Source organism: Lithobates pipiens, unplaced genomic scaffold (assembly GCF_037356315.1).
Source record: "Lithobates pipiens isolate NorthernLeopardFrog02 unplaced genomic scaffold, aLitPip1_a1.2 Scaffold_27, whole genome shotgun sequence".
In the NCBI taxonomy this organism is placed as follows: Eukaryota; Metazoa; Chordata; class Amphibia; order Anura; family Ranidae; genus Lithobates; species Lithobates pipiens.
Genome location: NW_027507788.1, coordinates 108,144,050 through 108,169,539, shown reverse-complemented (window position 1 = coordinate 108,169,539; position 25,490 = coordinate 108,144,050). Strand labels below are relative to the sequence as shown.

At 39.7% G+C, this 25,490-nt stretch overlaps 1 protein-coding gene across 3 annotated transcripts in view; it reads right to left on the bottom strand.

The window, feature by feature from the left end:
* LOC143934062 (serine/threonine-protein kinase SBK1-like) overlaps nucleotides 1-24,502 on the bottom strand; it is a 79,972-nt gene extending 55,470 nt beyond the window's left edge. Inside the window, exons 1-2 of one of the 3 annotated variants that reach the window (XM_077457353.1) lie at nucleotides 10,411-10,826; nucleotides 566-700 (exon numbers count right to left, since the gene is read on the bottom strand). The gene's annotated coding sequence lies outside the window, so the exon portion shown is untranslated. Of the gene's footprint in view, nucleotides 1-565; nucleotides 701-10,410; nucleotides 10,827-24,383 lie in introns of those variants that run through there. The other 2 variants (XM_077457356.1, XM_077457352.1) reach the window with 2 other exon arrangements.
* Nucleotides 24,503-25,490: the final 988 nt, after the last annotated feature.

Below are 25,490 nucleotides of genomic sequence, written 5' to 3'. Positions count from 1 at the left end.
CCCTGGAAAAGCCAAATTTGGAAGATGCACACAAACTGAGAATCATAAAGTGGCCATTTTCCTCCTGATCCCATGCCTAATGCCAACATGTGCTATCTCCCATCATGGGGTATCAATGTACGTGTTTTGAGGGTGCAACCCCTTCATCTCAGCCACTTTAGTAGCAAGGAAGGGGCTGAACACATACATTGATCCCCCATGATGGGAGATAACACATGTTGACACACTGTGTGCATATTCCAAATTTGGCTTTTCTAAAAATACTAAAGTGTTTTTGAAAATTTTAAAACGATGCTAGCTAGTTTGGGGTGTTTCAGACTCTCCCCAAAACATCAATGATGTTCTTCATTTTTTGTTGAACATCATTGATGTTTTTCTGTATACTCTCTAAATCGCGATTGCACCCCATTATCTCCCCAATGAGGATCTGGGCACTTTCACTAGTAAAATGTGATTCTTCTTCCACATCACCTAAAAAAATAAAATTAAAAAAACACACCATGTATTATAAATATGCAGACATACATTGATTAGCTTACCAGAAGCTGTGGTCTCCAACACTCACCTGTTGTGGTGCCAATTTCACCAATTTCAACAATCTCTCCTTCCTCCTCCTCCTCTGCTTGTGCTTTTGGCATTTGCCCTTCTTTGGGAGGTGTGGGGTCCCTGGTGTCCTCAGACGTCCCGAATCTTCTCTCCCCTATGAGAATGTAAAATAGGAATACTTAGCACACTGATATTTGAAGGCAGAACTAGGAATATGAAACATTGCTTGGAAGTGTTCTACAATTGTGTTTTTTGGCAGAGTTCAAAGGTGCAAACATTATTTTTGACACTTTCTAAAGCTGGAATACTTACCTGTTGTGTGAACAAATGTAGTCAAGTGCAAGTTGGCAAAACATAATTTTTGGAGTGGGCTAACGAACAATGTGTATTAGGAAACAATTGAACCCATGAACATGAAAGTGGCCATTTTAAACTGTACACCATTAAATTAAAGCACATGGAGCAGTATGCAAGCAATAATAATAATATGAACACATGACAACTACTTACTTTTTTTAAGAACATGCTTGATCCTTCTGTACTGATCGTGCTCCCTCAGTTTCAGGTCTCACCAGCGTTTTCTCAGTTGATCCTTAGATCGTCGTACCCCAAAATTCTTCTGAAGACTCTTCACAACTTTAGTCATGATCTTGGCCTTTCAGATATTTGGGTTTGGGTAAGGTCCATACTTCCCATCATAGTCATTCCTCTTCAATATGTCCATCTCCAACATCTCAACAAAATACATATTTGAGGACTTAAATCTTCTCCTCCAGGATCGGGACGTTTCAGGCTCTGGGCTTTCCTCGTCCTCCTCCTCGTTAATGGAATTATTAGTGCGCACCTGCTGTGTCTCCACCATGTGCTCTCCCCACTGCGCCAAAAGAGAAGGGGCAGGGAATAGTCTAGAAAGAATGTCATGGCGGCGGGCGGAGTTTCATACATGCTCACTGTATATAAAACGCAACACGCGTGTGTTGTATGTACGATCTGTAAGCAGAGTGAGGTGCTGATGCGCCGATCATGCAAACAAAGGTACAATTTTTAACTTGGTACATCACTAGCCTATACTGCTTCTATATAGGCCTATGTTGGGACAAGATTAGGAGAGTTTATCATGGCATTATTATTAGTGTTTGTCTTGTGTTGTGTCTTGCAGACAAGATGGATCCCTTCCAGAAATCGCATTTTTTGGGGCTATTCATTGATCTGCTCAGGGAGCTGCCTTGCCTGTGGCAGATGAACAACCCCTTTTATAAGGACCTATGAAAGAGGAAGGCATCGCTGGAGAAACTGCTTGGTTTTGTAAAGACCATGGTCCCCACTGCAGACATGACCTATGTGAAGGCCAAAGTTGGGGCCCTGAGGAGTATATATCTCAGGGAGCCCAAGAAGCACCAGAATTCCCTGAGATCAGGAGATCCAGATGGCATTTATATCCCCAGGGTGGTGTACTTTGAGAGGCTACATTTTCTGGCAGACCAGGGGGAACCCAGGCCATCACTCTACAGTCTTCCTTCAATGCTTCCTTCACCCCCAACTGAGGCTTCCGATGTCCAACCTGGTCCTTCCAGGCAGCAACATGTGGAGGGGCCCAGCTTGAGACAGGTATAGGATTGTGAACATATTTCTTGTCGTACATTTAATGATGTTAATTAGATGTTATTATTGATCAGTAAGTTGTGATTTAACAAAGTGGTTTACATATCAATAGACAGTAGTGACCAAAAATGATTGGGACAAGAATGAAAAATGCTGGGCTCAGAATGATAGTCTGTTCTATTTGGTAAATTTGCAACAGTCATGAGCAAAAAATTGTGTGATTGATGACCAAAAAACTAAGTCCCATTTTCATACACAGGAAGACCTCAGCCGGGAGGAGGCTTTAGCAAGTGGCAGCCAGGAGGTTGACCATTGCCCTCCTCCTCCTCCTCCTGCCACAACTACAGGAGCCGAGCCACCGCCTGAAAGGAAGCCTGGAGGGAAGTGCCTAAGGAAGACCAGAGAGTGATGGTCTGGGTTCAGTCTGGTCTGACAGAAGATGCAGCCTCTTGTAGGACCACAGCCTGGGGACATAAATGGCATCTGCTCTTCCTGATCTCTTGGACTTCTGGACCCTCTCCCTGAGATATGTACTCCTCAGGCCACCAATTTTGCATTTTCAAATTAGTTCATGTCTGCCCTGGGGGCCAAAGGCTTCGCCAAATTGACCAGTTTCTCCAGCGCTGCCTTCCTGTTTATTTGTTTGACACCTAAATAACGTTTTTTTTTGGTTGAAGAAATACTTGCCTATGTGTTTTACTTCAAAAAGGACAGTTTATTTGTGAGTAGGCAGGTACATTTCAAAAATACAAAGTCAAATGAATAACAAGGGGCACCAACACCAAACAACCTCCTCTAGATTCAAAAAGAAAACAAGAAAATAAAAAGATAATAATGGTGTTGTGGTAAGTTGACACACAAAACACACCCAAAAAACTGCGAAGATGAGCAAACTGTCAAAAAAGGAGATGTTGATTAAAAAAACAACCACCAAATTTAAAAACAAAAAGAAAAAAAAAATGATTGGGGAGATGTGACGAATTAAAATATTGTATTCATGAAATGAGGAAAAAGAATAAAGGAATAAGTTTGGGAGAAGTGTGTGTGAATATGAGCAGAAAAACAACTTCATTCTTGTAGCATTATAAAGAAAAAGAAAATACACAGGAAGACCTCAGCCGGGAGGAGGCTTTGGCTTTGGCAAGTGGCAGCCGGGAGGTCGACCATTGCCCTCCTCCTCCTCCTCCTGCCACAACTACAGGAGCCAAGCCACAGCCTGAAAGGAAGCCTGGAGGGAAGTGCCTAAGGAAGACCAGAGAGTGATGGCCTGGGTTCAGTCTTGTAGCATTATAAAGAAAAAGAGAATGTGCTGCATTAAAGAATTTTTAACATTGCAGCGTGACGAATGTGCTATATTGATTACGAGCGGTAATTTTACCTGACCAAGCACTTCCGTCTCAGAATTTTATTGTGAGCATGCATGGCACCTTGTCCATCGGACTAGGCTACACACGATCGGAACTGACGCGATCGGATCATGTTGTCGGAAAGTTTTATAGCCAAGCTCTTAAACTCGGTCCATCGGATATTCAGATGGAAACAGTCCAATGGAGCCCACACACTGTCGTATTATCCGACAACACGGTCCGATTGGACATTTTCCATCGGAATGTCCGACCGTGTGTACAAGGGCTAAAGGGTAGATATCAATCAATTGTCCACTGTAGGCAAGGATGTTGCCAAGATGTATGCATGTATATTAGGGAATTGTAAGCCTCCTGAAGGTAACTGCAATATGGAAAGGGTCCCACACAATATATTAAGACTTTTTTTGGAGATCCACACGATAATATCAAAAAGATAGGCGGATAATTACAGGGGATGTAAATAACCAAACCATTTTTTGCATTTCTTGGGACCTATTGATCGGAGCTTCGTGCTTGGGTTTCCAGGTCTGCAGCCAATGCAAGGCTCTCCCTGTTGGATATTTTTATTTTATAATATGCAGAACTCCAAAAGGTTTGTGAGAATGGCAAAGGGTAGATGGGATAACCCAGCAAACACAGACTGTGTTAAAACAGAGCTAGGAATTCTGGCATTAAGAACGAAGCCAAAGGTTGATTTATTATAGCTGGCTTGGCTCCAACTATAATTTTTTATATATAAAGTATAATTTTTGTGTAGACTGACCTCTTCATGTAAAGAAAACTAATATAGCTGAAGAGTATAAGGAGGGTTGCCAAGGCTGTGGAGTGTTTTTGGGGGGTATCACGATAAAAATCCCATTATTTCTCCTTAAAGTATTTTACAATATCTACGCATACGAGTCCCAGTATTAGCATTATGCCGCGTACACACGAGCGAATTGTCGGGCGCACTTAGTCCGCCGAAACGCATTTCATCGGACATTCAATCGTGTGTGGGCTTCTAGTCCCGACGTACGTGCTGTATGTCATCGCGATAGCAAACGCCAGACTTTCTGTGTGTCCGTGTGTGGCCAAGTCCGTTCGGTAGAAAATCCGCCGGACTATCAGCCGGATTGTTTGCCAGACTAAGTATGCTGGACAATCCGCTCGTGTGTACTCGGCATTAGTAATACTATCTGTACGGAAGAGAGCAGATTTTTCACAGTTGTACAGCTAACTTGCTTATAGCTTTATTGACTTTCTCTAAGAGACTTTTAATGGTCAGTTGAATGTATACATTGTTACAGGCTCTGCTTGGGCATGGAAATCAAACACTTTCTAGTGTGTCGATCATTTTCTTTACTTCCCAATCATCTGCAGGCACATAGCTATTATTATTTAATTAATTGAAAGACTAAATATTATTTCATCCTGGAACACTTACATTAAATTACAGATTTTTTAATGCAATCATATAATCAATATGTGAGCAATATGAAAATCATATTTACAGAACTTATTGAACAGGGAAGGTATGAGAGTGTAGGTATTAGAGGAGGATTATCTGTTCTCGACAAGGGGTACACACAGCAAAATAAAGCATAATATTCTCCAGAGTTTCAATACATTATTCAACTTTGTAATACTACTGTAGCAATAATACAACAATATATAAAATATAAATCTATAACTAAAAGCACAAAGGGTCAATTTATTCGCAAATATGCTGCTCACTTTGCAAGGGAATTATCTCTTTGAAGGGGAACTTTCCCTTAGCTTAGGGAACAAAGTGAAGCTCTGCTGACTGTTATCATCCAATCATGGGCAAGAAAAAATATGTTTAGCTACCTTGCATGTGATTGGGTATTTTTTGCAAAGCGACATTTCCCCACGTGTGTTAAGTGTGAAAATATTAAAATTGCCCTGCAAACGAAACAGCCCATTTGCCTTTAGTAGGGATGAGCTTCGTGTTCGAGTCGAACGTACGTTCGACTCGAACATTGGCTGTTCGTCCGTTCGGCGAAATCCGAACTCTTGGTCCGTTCGCGTCAAAATTCGTGTGGCGCGCACGGCCCACAATGCACTGCGATGGCGCAGTGCATTGCTGGCTCATGATTGGCCAAGCATGCACTGTGACCCCGCATGCTTGGCCAATCGCAGCGCCAGCAGCGAGGAGAGCCATGATTGGCCACAGGCAGGATGCCTGTGGCCAATCATAGCTCAGGCTGTGTAGTGCACTCCCCACACTATATAAGGCCGCCTTTGAGGCGGCCTCATGTAGTGTGTTGGCATCTGAAGCAGTGGGTGTTCTGTGTACCTTCAACACAGTTACACACCGATCGTTTTTGGCTGATTTCCTATCTTGCTCTTGTGTAGTGGTTATTGTCTGTGCCCTGACCGCAGTATACACCACTATATTCACCTCACCTATATAGCTAGTGATCTATCTTTAATAATAGAGCTTGCAGTCAGTAGTGTTAGGAGATAGTGCGTGCTGTCTGCGTGCTCTGTACCCAGTACATACCACTATAATCCACCTACATAGCTGTTCTCTATTTGAGCCCAATTGCCATCTGCAGGAGTTATTGGAAGTTGTGTGTGCCTCCAGCACAGCACAGTATACATCTGTATATACCCCTTTATCTCTGCTGTTTTATGGTTATTGTCTGCGTGCCCTGACCGCAGTATACACCGCGATATTCACCTCACCTATATAGCTAGTGATCCATCTTTAATAATAGAGCTTGCAGTCAGTAGTGTTAGGAGATACCGCGATATTCACCTCAGCCTAAGGCCCAATTTTTCTGCCCCTGTTTACCAGGAGCGTTTAAGTACAATTTTTGATGCAATGCTTTGCAGCAGGGCTAATTCCAGCAAAAAAACTAGAGTATATGGAAGAGGTTGCAGTGTGGTGGCACCAGCAGCAGTGCCTAAGGCCAAATTTTTCTGCCCCTGTTTAACAGGGACATGTAATTACAATTCTTGATATAATATTTCACAGGAGGGCCCCTTCCTGTGCCCACCCAGAGTAACGGTGAGGACTTATAGTGTTGTGGCACCAGCACCACAACCAATGGCATGTAATTACAATTCTTGATATAATCGTTCACAGCAGGGCGCTCCAGCGCCCACCAAGAGTCACTTTGAGGGCTTACAATGTTGTGGCAAAACCAACACCTTGTTCCGCCATTTCTGCAGAGCATATAGGGCAGGCCCCTACTTTCAAACATCCAACTTACAAACATCAGACAGCAGCAAGTGAGATGAAAAAAGATGGACGACAAAACAAATTATACAGGGGTGATAACCCTTCCCTATGTTTTCCAAAAAGCTTAAAAATAGTTTTTTTGACTGGAGCTACACTTTAAAAATGTAACAGTTGAAAATTACAAACAGATTCAACTTAACACAACAAACCTACACAGTCCCTGTCTTGTTTGCACCGCCTGTATACTGCTGTTCTGAGTATATAGGGCCACACGCATTTCCTTTTTTTAATATGGGTACAGGGTTCCCCTTAATATGCGTACAAGACCCAAATAGGCTGGTAATGGGCAGGGAGGGCTACCCATGCCATTTTTCTCAATGATTTTCAACAGCAGTCAGCAGTTTTAAATGGTGTTATTTCCGTTTAATGTCATTTTGTGCAGGGACTGTTCTAAACACGGGAAACACGTGGCACTTCACAGGCATACTACAGACACCCCCCAGGCACCATATTTAAAGGAATATTTCACTTTTTTTTTTCACTTTAATCGTCATTAAAATCAGTGCTCCCGCCAAAACGGCTGTTTTTAAAACTTTTTTTTGCATTGATCCATGTCCCCTGAGGCAGGAGTCAGGTCCCCAAACCCTTTTTAGGACAGTATCTTGCATATTAGCCGTTAAAATTAGCACTTTCCATTTCGAACGTTCGAGTCCCATAGACTTCAATGGGGTTCTAACGTTCGTAACGAACGTGGGGTCCGTTCGAAAGTTCTGGTGCGAACCGAACCGGGGGGTGTTCGGCTCATCCCTAGCCTTTAGTAAATCAACCCTAAAACGTCCAAAAGTCAGTTTCTGAATATAATATACATTAAAAAAAACTGTAACAAGAGCATATAGAAATGCTAATCAAGCAGCTTTAGAATTTAGTGAGACACTGATCGATAAGTATGCAGACCAGGAATTCTAATTTCACTCTTCTAAAGTATGCATATTCAGGGTCAGTGAAGTATTAAAGCCAAGGACAGGCAAACAGCCAGTATTCTTAAGTTAAAGTCAGAAAGGAAGACTCTGTATTTCTTTCGCTGTGAGATTTCTTCAAAGATCCTTGTAATTCTCTCCTATGTAGCACCAAGCACTGGCTTCAACATTGTTCACTATACAATTACCGTAGGCTGCAAACGGCGCTGGCCAAGCTGCAAATGACACTGCAAAGCTGCAAATGACACTGCAAAACTGCAAACAGCGTGGGGCAAGCTGCAAATGACACTGATCATTCTGCAATGATCGACAAGGCTGCAGATGCACACTGATAAGGCTGCATTGACTGGCATTTAAATGTAAGTTTTTTTTTCCTTAAACTTTCCTCCTAAAACTTTTTTCCTTAAAATGCCCTCCTAAACTTGGGGTGCGTGTTATACGCCGGTGCGTGTTATACCCCGATAAATACGGTAATATTATTATAACTGTTTAAGTAGCCTATATGACTGCTCATGGCTTAAAAGGATGAAAACCATGTCCACTTGAACATTAGAACCACTAGGCAAGAAGCCTTTACCTTAAACTACTGATAGAAGGTGAAGGGTAATAGATGTCAGTAAAAAGTTGCCCTTCATCTTCCATGTTGCTACATTGTCAGTCAACTGCCTTTATTATATCCTGTTGCACCTTTCTCCTTTTGTCTGTCATCACTTAATACAATTAAGACATGTTTAATACTGAACAGGCACAGGGTAGACAACAATGCATTATCTGAATGATAAGTGTAGGGCACTGTAGGGCCCAGTTGGGAACTGTTATAGAGAGAGGAGGTGGATGGGGGTTCCACGCTTGTAATGCAACATCAAAATATCTATGTATCAATCTAGCTATCTATCTATAATTTACTAGGTTATAATAAACTTCACTAAGACAAGTTTAGTAAGCATTAGTTTAAAGGTAAAGAAAGTTCATTGATTTCATTATAAAAGTGTTTCAGATGAAAAAAAAGAAAAGCTATCATGTGGTTAATGAATTTTGAATATTATTCTGAAAAACATAACATTATTTTAACATAACATTGTTTAAGACTAAGCAATCAGCACCAGCTGAACACCTTCACAACAAAATTAGTTCTAGTACAAGATAACTTACCTGCAGAGTTTATTATTGTTCTATATGTGTAACAAGGGTTGAAAAGGACTTTCTCTGTAGCACACCTAAAATTAAAGACTACTAACAAAGTCTTTTTATACTCTTGCATGGAAATAAGAGCAGCTGTAAAGCAGTCACTGTACTGTGCTACATTCCAATCTAGAGAATAAGATATTCACATTTGAGGATGTTATATAACCTTATGCAGCTTTGCCAAACACTACACCAAGTCTGGCCAAGGGTAATGCGGTGGTTGTCTTGGACCATAAACTCTGGAAAGCCTTCTTTTGGTTGTAGAGGTTTCTTAACCCTTTCTTTTGTAAATTCACTTTTTTCATAGCTGCCCAGCCAAGTTAGACATGCCATGCAAGAACTAGACTGGCACCATGTCCAGGTGCTGTATATTATGCTCCTACCCTGCCTTGTACTTTTTACCAATACTACATTACTCTAAGTGAGAAATTATATGTTACTGATTGCAGAGGTATTTTTAGAGCTATTTGTTGGTGATTGTTTAGCCATATTGACTTTTCCTAAATGTTTTTTGAAGGTTGGCAACTTAACACAAAGTCAAAAAGTCTATCCGTTTTTAATCGTTCCACGACAAAGAACAACCACGTTTTACTACACTCACAATTTAGTTTGCCTACTTCAGGCACTGCATTTTATATTCACTACATGCCCCTAGCTTCCTAACAGTCCTTCACTTTATACAGCCGCGTTCCTGTACAGTAGTCATATTGAAAGTCAACACAATTGTCTGTTATTGACTGAGGTCATGGGTAATGCAATGTTCTTTACAAAGCAGCACAGCATTGCAAAAAACATAAATAATGTTCCATATCGATGTCCTAGTATGCAAGCAGTAGCATATTTTTCCTATGTCATGCATGTATACACATTTCAGTAACAATTATAAATGGCTTTTGAGGTTGTATAACTTGTATTTTTGATTTAGTGACCCTTTAATGTCAACATTCCTCCAAGAACTTACAGTATAAAAGGAACAATACAGCTGGGTGGTCTTTAAACAGCTAACATATGTAAGTTATTAATGTTATGTTGACAGGGCTAACATCAGTTTTGCACCTGCCCACAGCCCAGTTGAGCCTCCTTCTTTGTTTGCAATCCCACCATAGAAAAATAAAAGTACAGTTAAAAAACATGCTGGGGTACTTGCTAACTGTCAGTAACGTATTTAACGGTATACATTGTTCATATGCATAGACCACATTTTCTGTTTCTGAACAATAAATCAATTTTAACTGTAGGCGTGCGTGTAAATAAGTAAATCATGTATGATACGTATATTGTGATGTGCTTGCAAACCATGCCAACCAATCACACAGAATCAAAATAAGCCTCCACCACTTTAGTTCACGTTGTGTGTGATTGGATGGTAAGGAGATTCACTTGACACTGATTTATTTTAGTAAATAACCAAAAAAATTTCACATTTTGCAGATTTAAAATATTTTATTTAAAAATCTATTGACCTCTTTTATCGTTAACATAAATAGATTCAGCAAACAACTAGGCAACCTGTGTTGAAATATAAAACATTTTGAAAGGGGCTTACCTTTTATGAGAGTTTTGCTCAGATGCTTTGCTGCTAAAAGTCTTGTGTCTGAAAGTGAGGAGAGTTATGGAAGGTAGCTGAAGAATTGCAGTAGCCTGTATGTGAGGCTTGCTGATTTAAGCATTATCATGAGTGGTGCTGACTTGGCTATTGTATGAAAAAGTGCTTCTCCCAGGCAGCTAAATCTATCGCTCGAAAGTGAGACCTTCTTGCTATATGCTGTACACTAATTGACTTCCCTACATAGCAGAGCAGAAGCTAGTGCAAGCATTGTAAATCTTCTCAACACCTTCCTTTAGAGCTGTGTGGTTTTTACCAGTCTTTCTTTTTATATGTTGCTTCTTCTATTTCTTTGTGCCAAATGAATTTGTGTTGTGTGCCTCATCTTTTTTTTTTGTCTATTTATGATGTGTGAGTGTATACGTAAGCCATTTAGACAGTTTGTTCTCTTCTGCTTCGGTCACGCTATCTTTTCCTTCGGGGCATGTCATTCACAAATCAATTCTTCTTGATTTCTAAAATTAGACAACAGTATTTGGACTCTGTTGTTCAGCATCAGCTAACAACAAAGAAAAAAAAAATTTCTAATAAGTATGGAGTCTATTTATGGCAGTACAAAGGATCTGCTCCATTTATTGCAAAGGAATGTGTGTGTCAGCGTGCCAGAGTGCTCTTTGCACAGATTAAAGTCACCCTTCCTAAGGCCTTTTTCACACTTATGTATACATTTGATGAACATGTGTGACACACATTTTAAACAGTAACCATAATATCACAACCAAATTATCTCCTTTCTTTAATTTTTCATTCCAGCAAATATTAATGTTAAATGTTAAAGAACATTGCTATGAAGCCAGACAAATAGTGTACTAAGAGCAGCCCTTAACACAGGGATAAGATTAGTAATGAAGTAGTGTTCCTAGAATCCAAAACTCACTGTTAAAACATAGCTTTGGTTTTGGCTTCTTTTAAAGACAAGGAAGTCAGTGCAGGCATATACAGACACACTGGGGTTAATTTACTAAAAACAAATTGACTGTGTAGATTGCAAAGTGCAGTTGCCCTCTGAAGGTGCAGTTCCCAGAGTAAATGAGGTAAATCTTCACTTTGCAAAGAATACCAAATCATTATTATTATTGATTAATATTATTGATCAATATAAATTATAATCAATTTACCAATTTCATGCTGGAACTCAACTACAGGCTGAACCTGGCCTTGGAGGTAAACCTATTCTCCAAGAAAGAGTGTGAATACCTCACTGTGAGGGAGTATAACACACCAACTATGTATATTATCCTGAAGATTCACAAATCGCCACAAGATCCACCAGGAAGACCAACAATTTTGGCCTCCAGAGACCTCCAGAGAAAACGGGAAAATATCATGATACATTACTAAAAGATATGGTAACCAAACTACCTTTGTATGTACAAGACATCAGACATCTACTAATGCAAATCTGCAACCTGTCCATACCACCCAATGCTATTCTAGCAAGCATGGATTTTGAATCCCTGTATACATTAATCCCCTGCCTGGGAAGGTGGAAAAAGGAGATATTGTATTGCTCTGAACTATACCTTAGCCATACACTGCTCTGGCTAGGGTATATTGATATGTGCTATTGATTTGGAGGGGTACCCCAGAGAGTCTGGGGACCTTCATCAAGGAAAGAAACCAAAACACCAGGAATATAAAGGTCACCTTTAATTGGGGCTCTCAACAAATCGCCTACCTTGACCTCCTCATTAAAGTGTAAGTAAACCCCCCTAACGTTTTCAGCCAAGGAAGCTGCCATCTTTGCCTCTGTTTTATCTACAACTGCCATGATGCTGCACATGTGATCAGTTATGACACCAGCCATTGGATGGTTTGACAGTTTGGTTAAGAGCACAACCAACGGGAGTGTTACATTTCCGGCATGCCAGAAATGAAACTGTTTTATGGATGGGTTTACTATCGCTTTAAAGTGAAGCAAGGGAGTCTGGCTACGAGCACCTACAGGAAGGAAACAGCAGCCAACACACTCCTTGAAGCAACTAGCCACTGCCCGAAGTGCCTAATCAATGGCATTCCGACTGGACATTTCTTGCAGATACGTAGAAATTGTAGCCAAGAATCAGACTACAGAACTGAAGCTACACAACTCTATGATAATTTAGGGAAAGAAAATATCCCCACAGGACACTAAGAAGATCCAAGCGGAAGGCATCAAAGAGGCCACAAACTAATCTACTACAGACAAAGACAAATAAAGATGATCTCCAAAGAAAACAAATAGATCCAGTCAGGATTTTTACCCCAAATGGACTACAATGTAAGGCAGTCAGAAATGTTCTTACTAAACACTGGTACCTTCTGACTCAATCTCCAGCTCTTTCTGAAGTTATGGGCCCTAGACCCCTTATGGTAGCTAAGGAAGTCAGAAATCTGGCAGATGAACTTGTAAATACTGAATTCATAAAAACCACTCCACAGAGTTGGCTTACAGACCTTCCAGAGATCAACGGAATGTACCCTTGTGGGAAATATACTGTAGTACCTGCAGCCTGTTTGAGAGAACCAACACCTTCACCGATGCAGACAGACAGAAAACATATGAAATTAGGCAATTCATAAATTGTAATACTGAAAAAGTCATATATATGCTGGAATGCCCATGCCGTAAGCTATACTTCAGCAAAACAAAATGGCCACTAAAGGTACGAATTGGCAAACATCTTTTGAGCATCAGAGGCAAAGATGATGAGAAACCAATTGCCAGAAACTTCCTTGACTATCACAAGGGTCAAACCAATGGCCTAAATGTAAAAGGTTTCTATGCCCTGAATCTATCAAGTAGAAAAGGAGACTTTGACACAAAATGCTGGATGAACAATTGTAGTATATTGAGTTTATTTTGATTTGTCCAGTAGATGTATTTTATTTAAGCTATCACATGATGTATGTTAAAACATCCACAAGATGGCTACAGACCGAGTCTCAATATATATACACTTTCCAGCCTGCGTAAGGGTTAATACAACCAATTCAGGGACTAGCTCCACCCCCCCCATGTTCCATTTCCTTCTGTAATTATTAGAGAGGGTGTAAACTACCATCAATATGGGGGCTTGCTACCCTGAAGAAGTTCACACCCCATGTGAACGAAATGCGTTGATACATTAACCCCTGTACACCCCTGGATACTTGTCACACATATGCCTGGTTCCCCTTTCCCCTGGAATCATGCGGCCCACTGAAGGATTGTCCAAATACAGCCTTTGTCATGATGTAAATTCAGTACTCATCTTGTGCCTTCCTATACTAAGAAGATCCAACTGTGCCCCAAATCCCTCTTAGTAGTATGCAAGGATCTGCCCTACATTCACCAGGGATTTGAGCTGAGCTCCGTGATCATGGACATTTCAATGGTAGCCTCACACTCCTCGAGGCTCCCACCACAGTGGAGGTAACCAGGAACTTGAGCTGAGCCTGTGAACCGTAGACATTCCAACTGTAGCCTCAAAATCTGCGAGGCTCCTACTGCACTGGAAGAAAACCTCATGACACCTGCGTGCAGCACGGTACCTCATGGCCACACTGAGAACCCCTTCAGCATTAAGAGACACCACATCCAATGGTAACCTCCCACTCCTTGAGGCTCCCACCGTACCGGAAGTAACCATGAGTTTGAGCTGAGACTGTGAACCACGGACATTTCAACAGTAGCCTCAAACTCTTCAAGGCTCCTACCGCACTGGAAAAAAACTTCACGCCGCCTACATGCAGCACTGTACCTCATGGCTATACCAGCATTGAGAGACACCGCATCTACTGCTCTGACAGAAAGCCATATTGCTCCTGGATACCATACAACCCCATCCCTTGAACAGGGACAGTTATCTCTTGATCTACTTACCGTGAGTAATACACATCACCTCACTCCTGGAGAATTGTCACATAATGATAAATTGACTCCCATTCAAGGGAACATATGGCTGGAAACTAACAATTTAACAATACTGACTTTCCGGCCTTGCCTACTTTCCCATCTTAGACCGGTCTCCATATCAACTGGTGATTCCTTCGTACATCATGTCCACACCCTGGGGGGGGGCATTCCATTGGACTTTGTATTGCACATAACCGAACTCTCTTTGATTGCTTGGTAGATCTTGGAAATTAAGCTGACAGAGATCTGCAGTGTGTTTGTTAAAGCCAATATCTGTCCAACACAGCTGTATGTTATCAGTCAATTCTCCCCTCCCTGATCCCATTCATAAATCTATGGTTCTGCTCACAACCTCATCTGCTATCATTGTCTGTTTGGTAGATCTTGGGAACTGAGTTGACATAAGTCTACAGTGTGTTTGTACACGCCAGTCACTGGCTGACACTACTGAATGGCACTCATTGTAAATCTCTCCTCTGATCCCACTGACATATGTTTATTTAAGGTTTATTTAACTGTAAAGATTTTTATGACATAATATGACATAATATTATGTGACTTCCTCTGGGCTGGTACATACGCTTGTGGCTACATTGTTCTTAAAGTTTTAATGATTATATCATCTGCCAATTATCTATTTGCACATTGCTAAATACTATTGAAGGAATTGTTTATTACTAGGTGAAGACCGCTGTCTGCCCCATCCTTTGTCCCATATGTGAACTCTTTGGGTCTCTCCCCTCCTCCTTTTTTCTCTGCTTTTTATGCAACTAGTCTCATTCAAATTTCCAGGGTAGTTAGAGTTTGATTGATGGTTGCATCGCATCTGGGGGTGGTTGAGGGGATGATTTTTGTAGAACTACAGCAATCCCTAGGTATAACACCTTTTGAAAGAGTTTTGAGCAGGTAGGTTGTGTTCTCTGTAAGTATCTCATGAGTTTCCAATTTTGATTGCGGTTTACCATTAGCAGAAAACAGTAATGTGTTTTAGTTTGCGCAATCAACCTAACTAGTTCTTGTAGCAGATGGCCTTTTGTTTCCCTAGCACTGGTTTCTTCACGTACTTCTTCTTTACCTGAGTTTCACTGCTTTTTGTCTCCCACTGTTGGAATATACACCACTTCATAGTCCCCTCTGGTGTCCATATATGTATACTAATGTTCCTTCTATACCCTCAGATGTGCTGTCCATATGAAGAAGCTTAACCGAAATCACTTGCATGTCAATGACCATCACACTTCCTAATTTGTTTTGATCTTTTATGTACCTAGTTGCCGGTTGTCTTGACCTTGCTGAGATTCCTAAATGTATGCATGCTCCCTGCTTTGATTTTGATGATTGCTTCTATTTATCCTTAGCAATGACCTCTGACTTTACTCCTGACTATGCTCTTGTTTCAACCTTTGGCACCATCTGTACTTGCCGGCAGTTGACCCTGTCTAGTTCCTAAAAAAAATGTAAAACTCATCTATGCATTCTATTTGGGGGATAGAGATAGTCCTCACATAAACCAAAGCTTGCCCCTGTGAAGCTATAGTCAAGGCTCTGTAATCAGCCATATAAATTCTTTGGTGAAAACCAAGTATCAATGAACACATATTAAGTATCATAGAAAAGTGACTGCTTTAGGGTAATAGCTGGGTGGGGGGGTTGGGGCTGATTTACCAAAGGCATATAGGCTGTTCAGTTTGCAAGCTAATTTTCACATTGCAAGCGAGTTTTCCCTTAGCCTGGTGAATGAGGTGCTGACATCATCCAATCATGTGCAAGCAAAAATACTATTTTTATTACACTTGCATGTAATTGGGGATTCTTTGCAAATACATTTTTGCCACATTCCCTTGCAATGTGAACATACTTTACATATATTTATGTCCCTACTTGCAAAAACAAATCTTTCCCTTTTCTCCTAAAAAGCCAGCCACAGACGGAGAAGATTTCTTTCCTGCAACCATATTAGCCTTATTCCTCCATCAACACTGACAGCCTGTGTGTTCTCCCAGAGGGAAAGCCATCCCCACCAGGAGAACATAGTGATTATTGCTAGTGGCTTTAACAGCCACTAGCGATAATTGCATGTAAAATGTGACAGGGTGTTTGTACCCAATAGTTGATTGATCAATCAACTTCGGTATATTCAGCCTAGCCATACATGGTTCAAATCTAAGCCGGTTCAAGCTGAACCGGGCAGATTTTTTTATATACTGCTTGTAGACACTGCCTTACAAATGATTAGTATGGAGCTTTATCATTGGCTGCCCAATGCGAAAGAAGGAAGATGACAAAGAAGAAGAAACAGAGAAGATGGCAGTGGCAGGGAAGCTGACTGATAGACTTGCTCAGAGATAACCCCATTAGTAGAACAATCAATAATTTACATCATAAACCACAATCAATGAAGATTCACAACTTTATGATTCTGGATATACCAAATAATAAGGGACTTAAAAAAGTGTTCTTAGTTTCCTTGTTGAGTGGGTTATAAAAAAGATACACATACATAGGATCATATGTGTTTATCATCCTAGTGCTTCAACACAAGTATGCAATGTTCTGACTATGTTTGGAGTGAAAGTTTTAGAGCCAAATTTTGGAAGGAAAATTTTGCCCAAATATATTAAGTCTCTCTGTTTACACAGCAGAAATAAAATGATATCACAATGATTGATGTATTTTTCTCAAGGCAGACAAATGCAGCTACAAAGTTCACAGCTACTAGTAATTATTCCAACCATCAGATACAATGGTTCTTTAAGGCTCTGTTCACATCTAAGCCACATGCGGCTCACAGCAGGCATCCGTTGCATCTTCATTCGCCATTTCAGGTCCAATTTCAGCCTGCATTCTGGGCTGAATTTGGACCTGAAACAGACCAAACGATGCACAGGACTCCTGTACAATTTGTAATGGAGCCACTGCGGAGATGTGTGAACTGGCTCCATAGAACGCCAGTCACAATCTCATGCTATGCAAATTGGATGCAGAGAAACCCGCATCCAATTCGCATAAGTATGAACCCATGTTTACTATCAGGGAAAGGAACTCACCTTTTACAACCAGATTGCAAGAAAGAACAAAGCCTTCATCATTCTGTTCCTGATTGGACTTATTGGACTAAAGGATGAGCAGTGAAATACTTTAGTTTCCTTAAATGTATGAACAGACGATCTGTCAGTTCACTGCTCAGTGAACCGGAAACTGTGTTTACACACAAAGCTCCTGGTTCTCTATGTGCTATGAGCGATCGCTGTAGCCCTGGCGGTGGTCGAGACCGCCGGGCACTCGCATCGGCGGCACAAAAGTGCCCCCCTAGTGGCCGCTTATGCTACTGAAAATTAACACAAAAGTACCTTTAGAAATGTTTAGTAATTGCAGTCTACAAATAAATACTTATAAATAATTTTAGGCCATTGATCCTTTGTATACCTTATTTTTCTTTTTCTCCCATTCTTCCCACGATGGCCATTTTCACTAGGCGAAGACTAATTTATTTCTCTTTACTTTCTGGAACTCTGCCTAGTACTCTGAGTTTACCCCATAGAACATGTGGCAGGAACTTCCCATTATGTAGCTGTGAGGCCATGGAAACATCATCAGGGTCTCACTTAATCGGGAAGTAGAAAAAACAGTTATTGAAAATAAAAGGAAAAAACTAAGTAAATAAAAAAGATGATTTCATATCAACATGCAGAGCTTTAATTCATCATTAGACACAATCATGATTTCTCCAATACTTTACTTTTCCCTTGTTACATTTAAGAGTCTAAAAATCACAAAATTGTGCAACTATTTCTGCTAAAATGTAGCTTCATTACACAATACGCTATATTTGCATTTGTCAATCCTCATATATATGTATATATTGCATTAAAATAAATATATATATTGTATATATTTGTGCCTCTACCACCTCACCTCTTTGGGCTATCTATAACTCAACATTAATCATCAACAGTCAATATTTTCTCTGGAACTTACTACAATGTTGCAGTTCCAATAGTGTCCATACATTCTATGTCATTATTATAAAACCAGTCTAATGTGGTTGATGTGCAGTGAATGTTTATTTACATGTCAAATTAAAACAAGTGTTATAAGAATTAGTTACTGCGTGCTAAGGCAACTATGCTGGATGCAAATGTACACATCTTCCTAATAACATTCACAGATTAGACAGCAGCTAATTTCTATAATTACTAGTGATGGGACATGCCTTCTTGCACTAACACTGCGCAATTTCTAAAGTTATGTTGTGTTATAAGTTATGTGTAGTTTGCAGACAGAATTGTATTGAAACTGGTGCTTGCTCAAGCTGCAAAAAAAGAGAATAATAAATGACTGATAATGTCTCACCTTTCCTTTGAACCTTTAGTACTCGATTACTATGTCTTGTCCCACTCATATCCTAGACATTATAGCAGTATACCACCAAAATCAGCGAACCCTGCCTAAGTCATAAATATGTACATATTCCTTACCTGATTGGTTGGTATCAAAGCTTTAGGAGTGACAAGCACACAGCATGTAATTTTCTTCTAGGACTGTGCAATGACGGTAACTTTATCTCATGCGAGTAGTTCAGAGGTCTCGTCCTCCTGACCTTCTTGTGTGATGGACTGGATAGTTCACCCTATGCATACATTTTTTGCTTTGATTTCTTATACTATATGTGTTACATATTGTTGTCCCTGATTTAGCACTGCACCTCCAGGTTCCAAGGAGCACTATTACTGTTCACTAGGGCAATAACAGGCTAAATTACAGTCTTTTGTGAAAGAAAATATCTTGCAATACACAGTTATATATACAGTTTTATATTAATTAGTTACTTTTTGCATTTGATAAAAGGGTCAATTAAAATTAATTACGGTAAGTTTAATCCAATGTCATTAATTTATACTATCCGTCTGCTGATAAAAATACGTTGAAATGACTAATCACAATTCAAATGTCTATGGTCAATTTTAGTCTTGGCATTTATTAAATTATTTCTTATAATTAGAGTTGCAATTTGGTGGAGAGTTTGCTGCTGTATGTTAGATTTTTGGCCATAATTGGTTGCAACAGTAAAAGTGCTGAGTATTAAGTTAGTACCTTTATTAGTCAGAATAGTCTCTGTGATTCAGGCTGGGTTCACACTTGTGCGATCACAGACATTGCATGTGATTTGCATCACGTTGCTGTGCTGATCACATGCATTGTCTGTGCGATGAGAATTAGCCATACAAACGCTATGGCTGAAATCACATTTGCACCATAATGGTGCAGGACCCTTTTTTGGTCCCCACTGGAATCGGATCCCCACTGCCAACTGATCTGGGGTGTCATTAACTTTACATTGACACCTCCAGCAGGGTTTCCCATATTGCACGAGTATGACCTGGGACTTAGATTCGCTTCTTCGGAGGCATTTGCATCCTGACTTCTGAGCTACATCGTGCACACCAGTCACATTGCCCTTAGCTGCCATTGCCCACACAAACTGGTAGATCCGCACTACTGAAAATTGTACTTTATCGGAGCAACTATAAAAGCAACATAGTAATGTTTCAGAATAAAACAGTCCTTTTTCAAGCAGTATACAAAGGCATACATAGACCTATATACACATTCTTATTGTGATATACAAAATTGAGAATGGCACATACAAAAAAACATGTAGCACAAACGTATTGTTTTTGTATGGGGTGACATATGGTAAAGCTTAGCTTGGAAAACAAAGAAAGGGTAAATCAGTGAGGCACTGCAATCAGGGTTTTCTGGCTAACATTCTTTTAGGCAGGACATTTTAATATCTTAATTACCCACCATGCATGCCTGCAGGTCAGATGGGCAGATTGCCCTCTAAATCCAAATCCAAGTTCTTTCAGCTTGATGCCCATCATCAGGGTCCCCTGAGGTCCTGGCCCCTCCACAAACTCTATTCTGACTGGTACCTACTTTGAATGCCATAGGTCCCTCTGAGACACATGAATTCTTACCAATAAATGATAACCATTTACTTCTCAGATGCACTATGGCAAACTACCTACATTGATGTTTGGACCCCAAAGCTGCTCCTGGTTAAATTGGTGGTGGCTTACTGCGAGAGAAAATGCATGGTGATTGTTCAAAAATGAATATGCTTACAGTAAGTATAAGGAATAACTTATGTATGGAGTTATCTACAGGTTCAGCCACAAGGAGTGCAAACTACAACTACGGTTCAAGCTCAATGATGCATATCTGTTGGTTGAACTGGATGGACTTTTTTCAACCAGATTAACTATATAACTATGTATTTTAAATTTTTTCCTCTTTTGCTTTATCAATTTTTGATACACATCAACTTGTAAAATTAAATTTGCATTTTACAGTTAAGAAATTCTCTTTTTATGACAAACAAGTGTAGTTTTCAAGGACAACTTTACCTTTAACTTTACAGCAAGGATGGCTGGATGGGGGAGTCACTTAAGTATTTAACCAAGTGGGCTGCACTCAGGGTAGTGAGGGCATTAATTAAAGGAAGAATATACTAAAAATACATTTGTCCTTTACAGTTACTCTTTCACCCAGGTATAGGCATGTATAAATAGTTGATCATTGCCTATTAATTATGTGGTTGAAGGAGAATTGTGCCCCACCAGAATTATTTTACTAAACAACTGGGCTAAGATTAAAGAGGTTTTCTGCTTTACCAGTAGATTTTGATAATTACAAGGCCAAGGTTCCACTTCCTCCATGACACAGCTTTTCAGCCTACTACATACTGTAATTTAATGCCCCTCTACTGTTTATATTTTGCTGTATGTTGGGGGGCAGGTATGCAAAGTAGTCGCTTTTATGACTTCATTCCAGAGACTTCAAGAAATCCCTCACTCATCATCATGTTATCTGTTCCACTGCAGCAGTACATTCATACTGCTCATCTCTAAATACATTTCAAGTTTAAAGGGAAACTATAATTGTTATGTGTCGATTTACTATAGTTTTCCTTTTACATGTATACACACACATTAAAACATTGTTTATCTATTTTTTACTAGATGTATGTAGGCTTTATTTTACAAATAAATATTTAATACACTACAAAAAGATTTCCATGGCACTATGGGTTAGCTAAAGAGTTACTTGCTTTAAGGCATAATTCGTCTGATTGTAACTGAGTCATAAGATAAGGGAGAAGTCCTTGTTTAAACAGCAGCCTCCCTTTGACAAAACACAGAGGGGTTGATTTACTAAAGGCAAAACAACTGTGAACTTTGCAAAGTGCAGTTGCGTCAGAACATAGTAAATGCAGTAAAGCTTCACTTTGCAAAAAATATCCAATCATGAGCAAGGAAAATGAATAAAAAAATAATAATTTTTGCTTGCACATGATTGGATAATGGAAGACGGCAGAGCTTTTGCTCATTTACGAATCTCTGGAGAAACTGCATTTTGCAAAGTAAACAGTCTATGCGTTCTTAGTAAATCCACCCCAAACCATCTAAAATGTGAAAATAAAGCCTAAAGGGTTGATTTACTAAAGGCAAATAGAATGTGCACTTTGCAAATGCAGTTCCCCGGAGCTTAGTAAATGAGCAGAAGCTCTGCTGATTTGCATCATCCAATCATGCGCAAGCAAAGATGCTGTTTTTTAATTCCCCTTGCATGTGATTGGGTATTCTTTGCAAAGTGAAGCTTTACCTCATTTACAAAGCTCTGGAGCAACTGCACTTTCCAAAGTGCACAGTCTATTTGACTTTAATAAATCAACCCCAAAAGCTTCTCTTGGATCATATTTCATGTTAAGGGATGGTTCACACTTGTGAAGAGAGTTGCCTTTTTTTTGCAGGGGCATGAAAAATGCAACAGGGCTGCATTTTTAGGAACTGCTCTGCAGGTCTCTGTGCGACCCTGCATTTTTATGCAAGGTCACTTAACTCTGCTGAGTGTCCATGCATGGAAATGAATGGAATGTTACTTTGTGACATTCCACTAGACCCCTTTTACACTGGAGGCCTTTTTTTCAGGCACTAAAGAGCTAAAAATAGTGCCTGTAAAGTGCTTGAAAAACGCCTCCCCTGCAGCCCCAGTGTGAGACCCTGTGTGCTTTCACACTGAGGTGGTTGCCACCTCATCCCTTTAAATCCGAACACCTTTGAATTACACAGGTTCTGAGGCTAATTAAATGCATATATGCACCAAGTGAGTTTAATTACCACCTTAATCAGCCGCAGAACTTGTGTAATTCATATATGTTCTAGTTCAAAGGCATGCGGTGGCAACCATATTTCACACTGGAGCGGGGCGCTTGAAAAAGTCCTGCAAGAGGCATCTTTGGAGCGCCTCTGCCCATTGAAACAATTGGGCACTGCTGCCAAAGTGCCTGCAAAGTGCCTCGGCAGCAGCGCTTTTTGGGCGCATTTAACCCTTTCTTCGGCCACTAGTGGGGGTTAAAAGCGCCCCGCTAGCGGCCGAAAAGTTTCCCGCTAAAACTTTACCGCTAACGTGGCCCGCTATCAGTGTGAAAGGGGTCATGTTTGGACAAAAAAAGAGGAAAAAATGCTTTGTGTTAGAAAGGAACACAAGGCACTGCCACCTTTTGCCAGCAGCTGCAATCACTACCCGCAAAGAAAACAGAACGTTTTTCTCTGCAGGTAGTGTGAACCTACTCTTACCTAAATTAAATGTAAAAACTACAATTAAGAATTCTGACTATAATGATAAATACATTATGTACAAATCCATTACACATTCTTCTTAAGAGGATGTTAAGGATGGAGATAGATAAATGAAAGTCACCAATAGTGTTAACATATGAGTGCAAGTCAGATCAGTAACAGAATCTGGCGCAGCTGTGCATAGTAACTAATCAGCTTCTAACTTCAGCTTGTACAATTAAGCTTTGACAAGCTTTGACAATACCTAGAAACTGATTAGTTACTAAGCACAGCTGCGCCGGATGGCGTGTGCACCGGTTTTAGTAAATCTCCCCCTTTGTATCCATTTCATGATCAGAGTTCAATGAATCTTATATCCTGAGAACTAATTTAGTGTGCACTGGTTAACTTTACAGTAACTCTATGCATAATTTGCTACCTAAATATATGCTGCATTATTACACAAAGCATGTAAAGCTTTTATTTGGTACACTGCTTTAAGAAATTTCCAGCTCATGTTTTTTTATTATAAACTTAAAAAATTTATTTATGTATTTATTTTACACTTTTTATTTTTACACACTGTCCTGCACATTGACAACTGCAGCCTAACCCCTATTCACTTCCATACAGGCATTCCCTGCATGTAAATGCATTTTAAAATAGAACTTGCTTTTCTTATTATTTGGTTAGTTCACAATGATGTACTGCAGCCTAGTGCATATTTTGTGCTTGTGAAGCATGCCTCTAGAAGAAAACATACAAAATGCAATTATCATACTATTATGTGTGTTTGTAGAGCATATGCACCAAAGCAAATCTATATATTTACAATTTCCTTTCCAACTTTGCTAACCAATGAACAAAAATGTAGATTATTGCACATTTAGGGATATATATATATATATATATATATATATATATATATATATATATATATATATATATATATATATAGCATTCGTTTAGTGCAGGTGAATTATTTGCTGTCATTTAAAATGCACCAGGAAGATACACCTGTAGTGAATGTTACATTTACTGCTTTAAAAACATACCCCTAAAATATACAAAATGTGGGTAAACTTGCCCAAGCACATTTGAAACTGCCGTAACGCGCATTACAAGGGTGCATTAATGCATACGCGTGAAAGCTTCCTAGATCATTATCATGAAATTATGTTACCATTGTCTTTGACACTATTGCATTATTTAATACGAAGAGACATCCATTTGTTTAAACATGCATCTGCAGCCAAGACAAAAAAAAATGTGGCCTGTCAACCAAGGAGTGTTATACAGTAAGCGCTGCTGGAATCCTCCTCCGTACCATACCAATTAATGTTCTTACGTCTACAATAACTAGCAGGATTCCAGTCCAATTCCAAGGATATCTGTATGTCAGAAAAACTCACCCCAAATTGCTGAAGCATTTCCTATTTTCACTTCAAAAAGTGAGAACGAAGCATCCAAGCAGTGCTGTTTCAGTTTCCACTACTAGTCAGGGCTGCTGCGTAATCAATGCCGGTTATAGAAAAGAACATAGCACAGTTTGGATTGGAAGAGTCCCTGTGTTGATTCCTGATACAGTGAGAAATACCACAGAAGAGTTGGCAGGTGGAAATTCACTTGAACTCTGGGAATCCCTGGCATGAAATGCCACAGTTCTGCTTGGTCAAGGAGGAGGAGGAACTCTGGTCAAAATGACTTTTAGGTGGTGTCAGGCTTTAGCATCAAAGTAGTTTATACATTCTAGTAAGGCTTATTATCATTAAGTGCTTTTATCTGCTACTCTAAGTTTTCTTAAACATACAGGCTTTTCTAATAATGCTAAAAAGAAAGTGTAGCAGCCCCAAGCTAGCAATCAGAACGTATTTCATAAAAGAAAAATCACTGCAGGTTGGCCATTGATTGCTTTCTTTTAGAGATAATATAACTGAACATGTGCCCCTACCTAATCACATCAATGCATCCGTATACATTTACAGTATTTACTATCAGCATGCGATGCACAAGGGCATGCCAATTTCAAGCAGCATTAAATCCAAAACTGGCTGTATTGGTTTTCTTTGTTCAGACTTTTTCCCTCTGTTTTCCCCTGGTGATCTGTCCAATTACACAGCACCTGTATTATACAGATATCACTCTGGATGAATGAGCACAAGGGGCACAATTGGGCAGCATTTTCAATCGGGGGGGGGAGTGTTAGAAGTTTAGAAATACTCGCAGATTTAATTACAGTAAAAAATTGAAGCTGAACTACAGCTAATACTTTATAATTAGTTATAGCAAACAGTTGTTTTTACTTTTGGGATAAAGGTTTTACATAAATATATAAAACTGCTTATTTTAAGCACCCCTGACATTGTTAAATTGTCTGTTTCACAGAAACATAGAAAAATGATGGCAGAAAAAGACAGAGTAGTCCATCGAGTCTGCTCATTTTCCTTTTACCTTTACTTATGTTTTTGTTTTTTGTTTTTTGTTTTTTTGAGGTTTGTTTATTAACTTTTTTGTCTGAG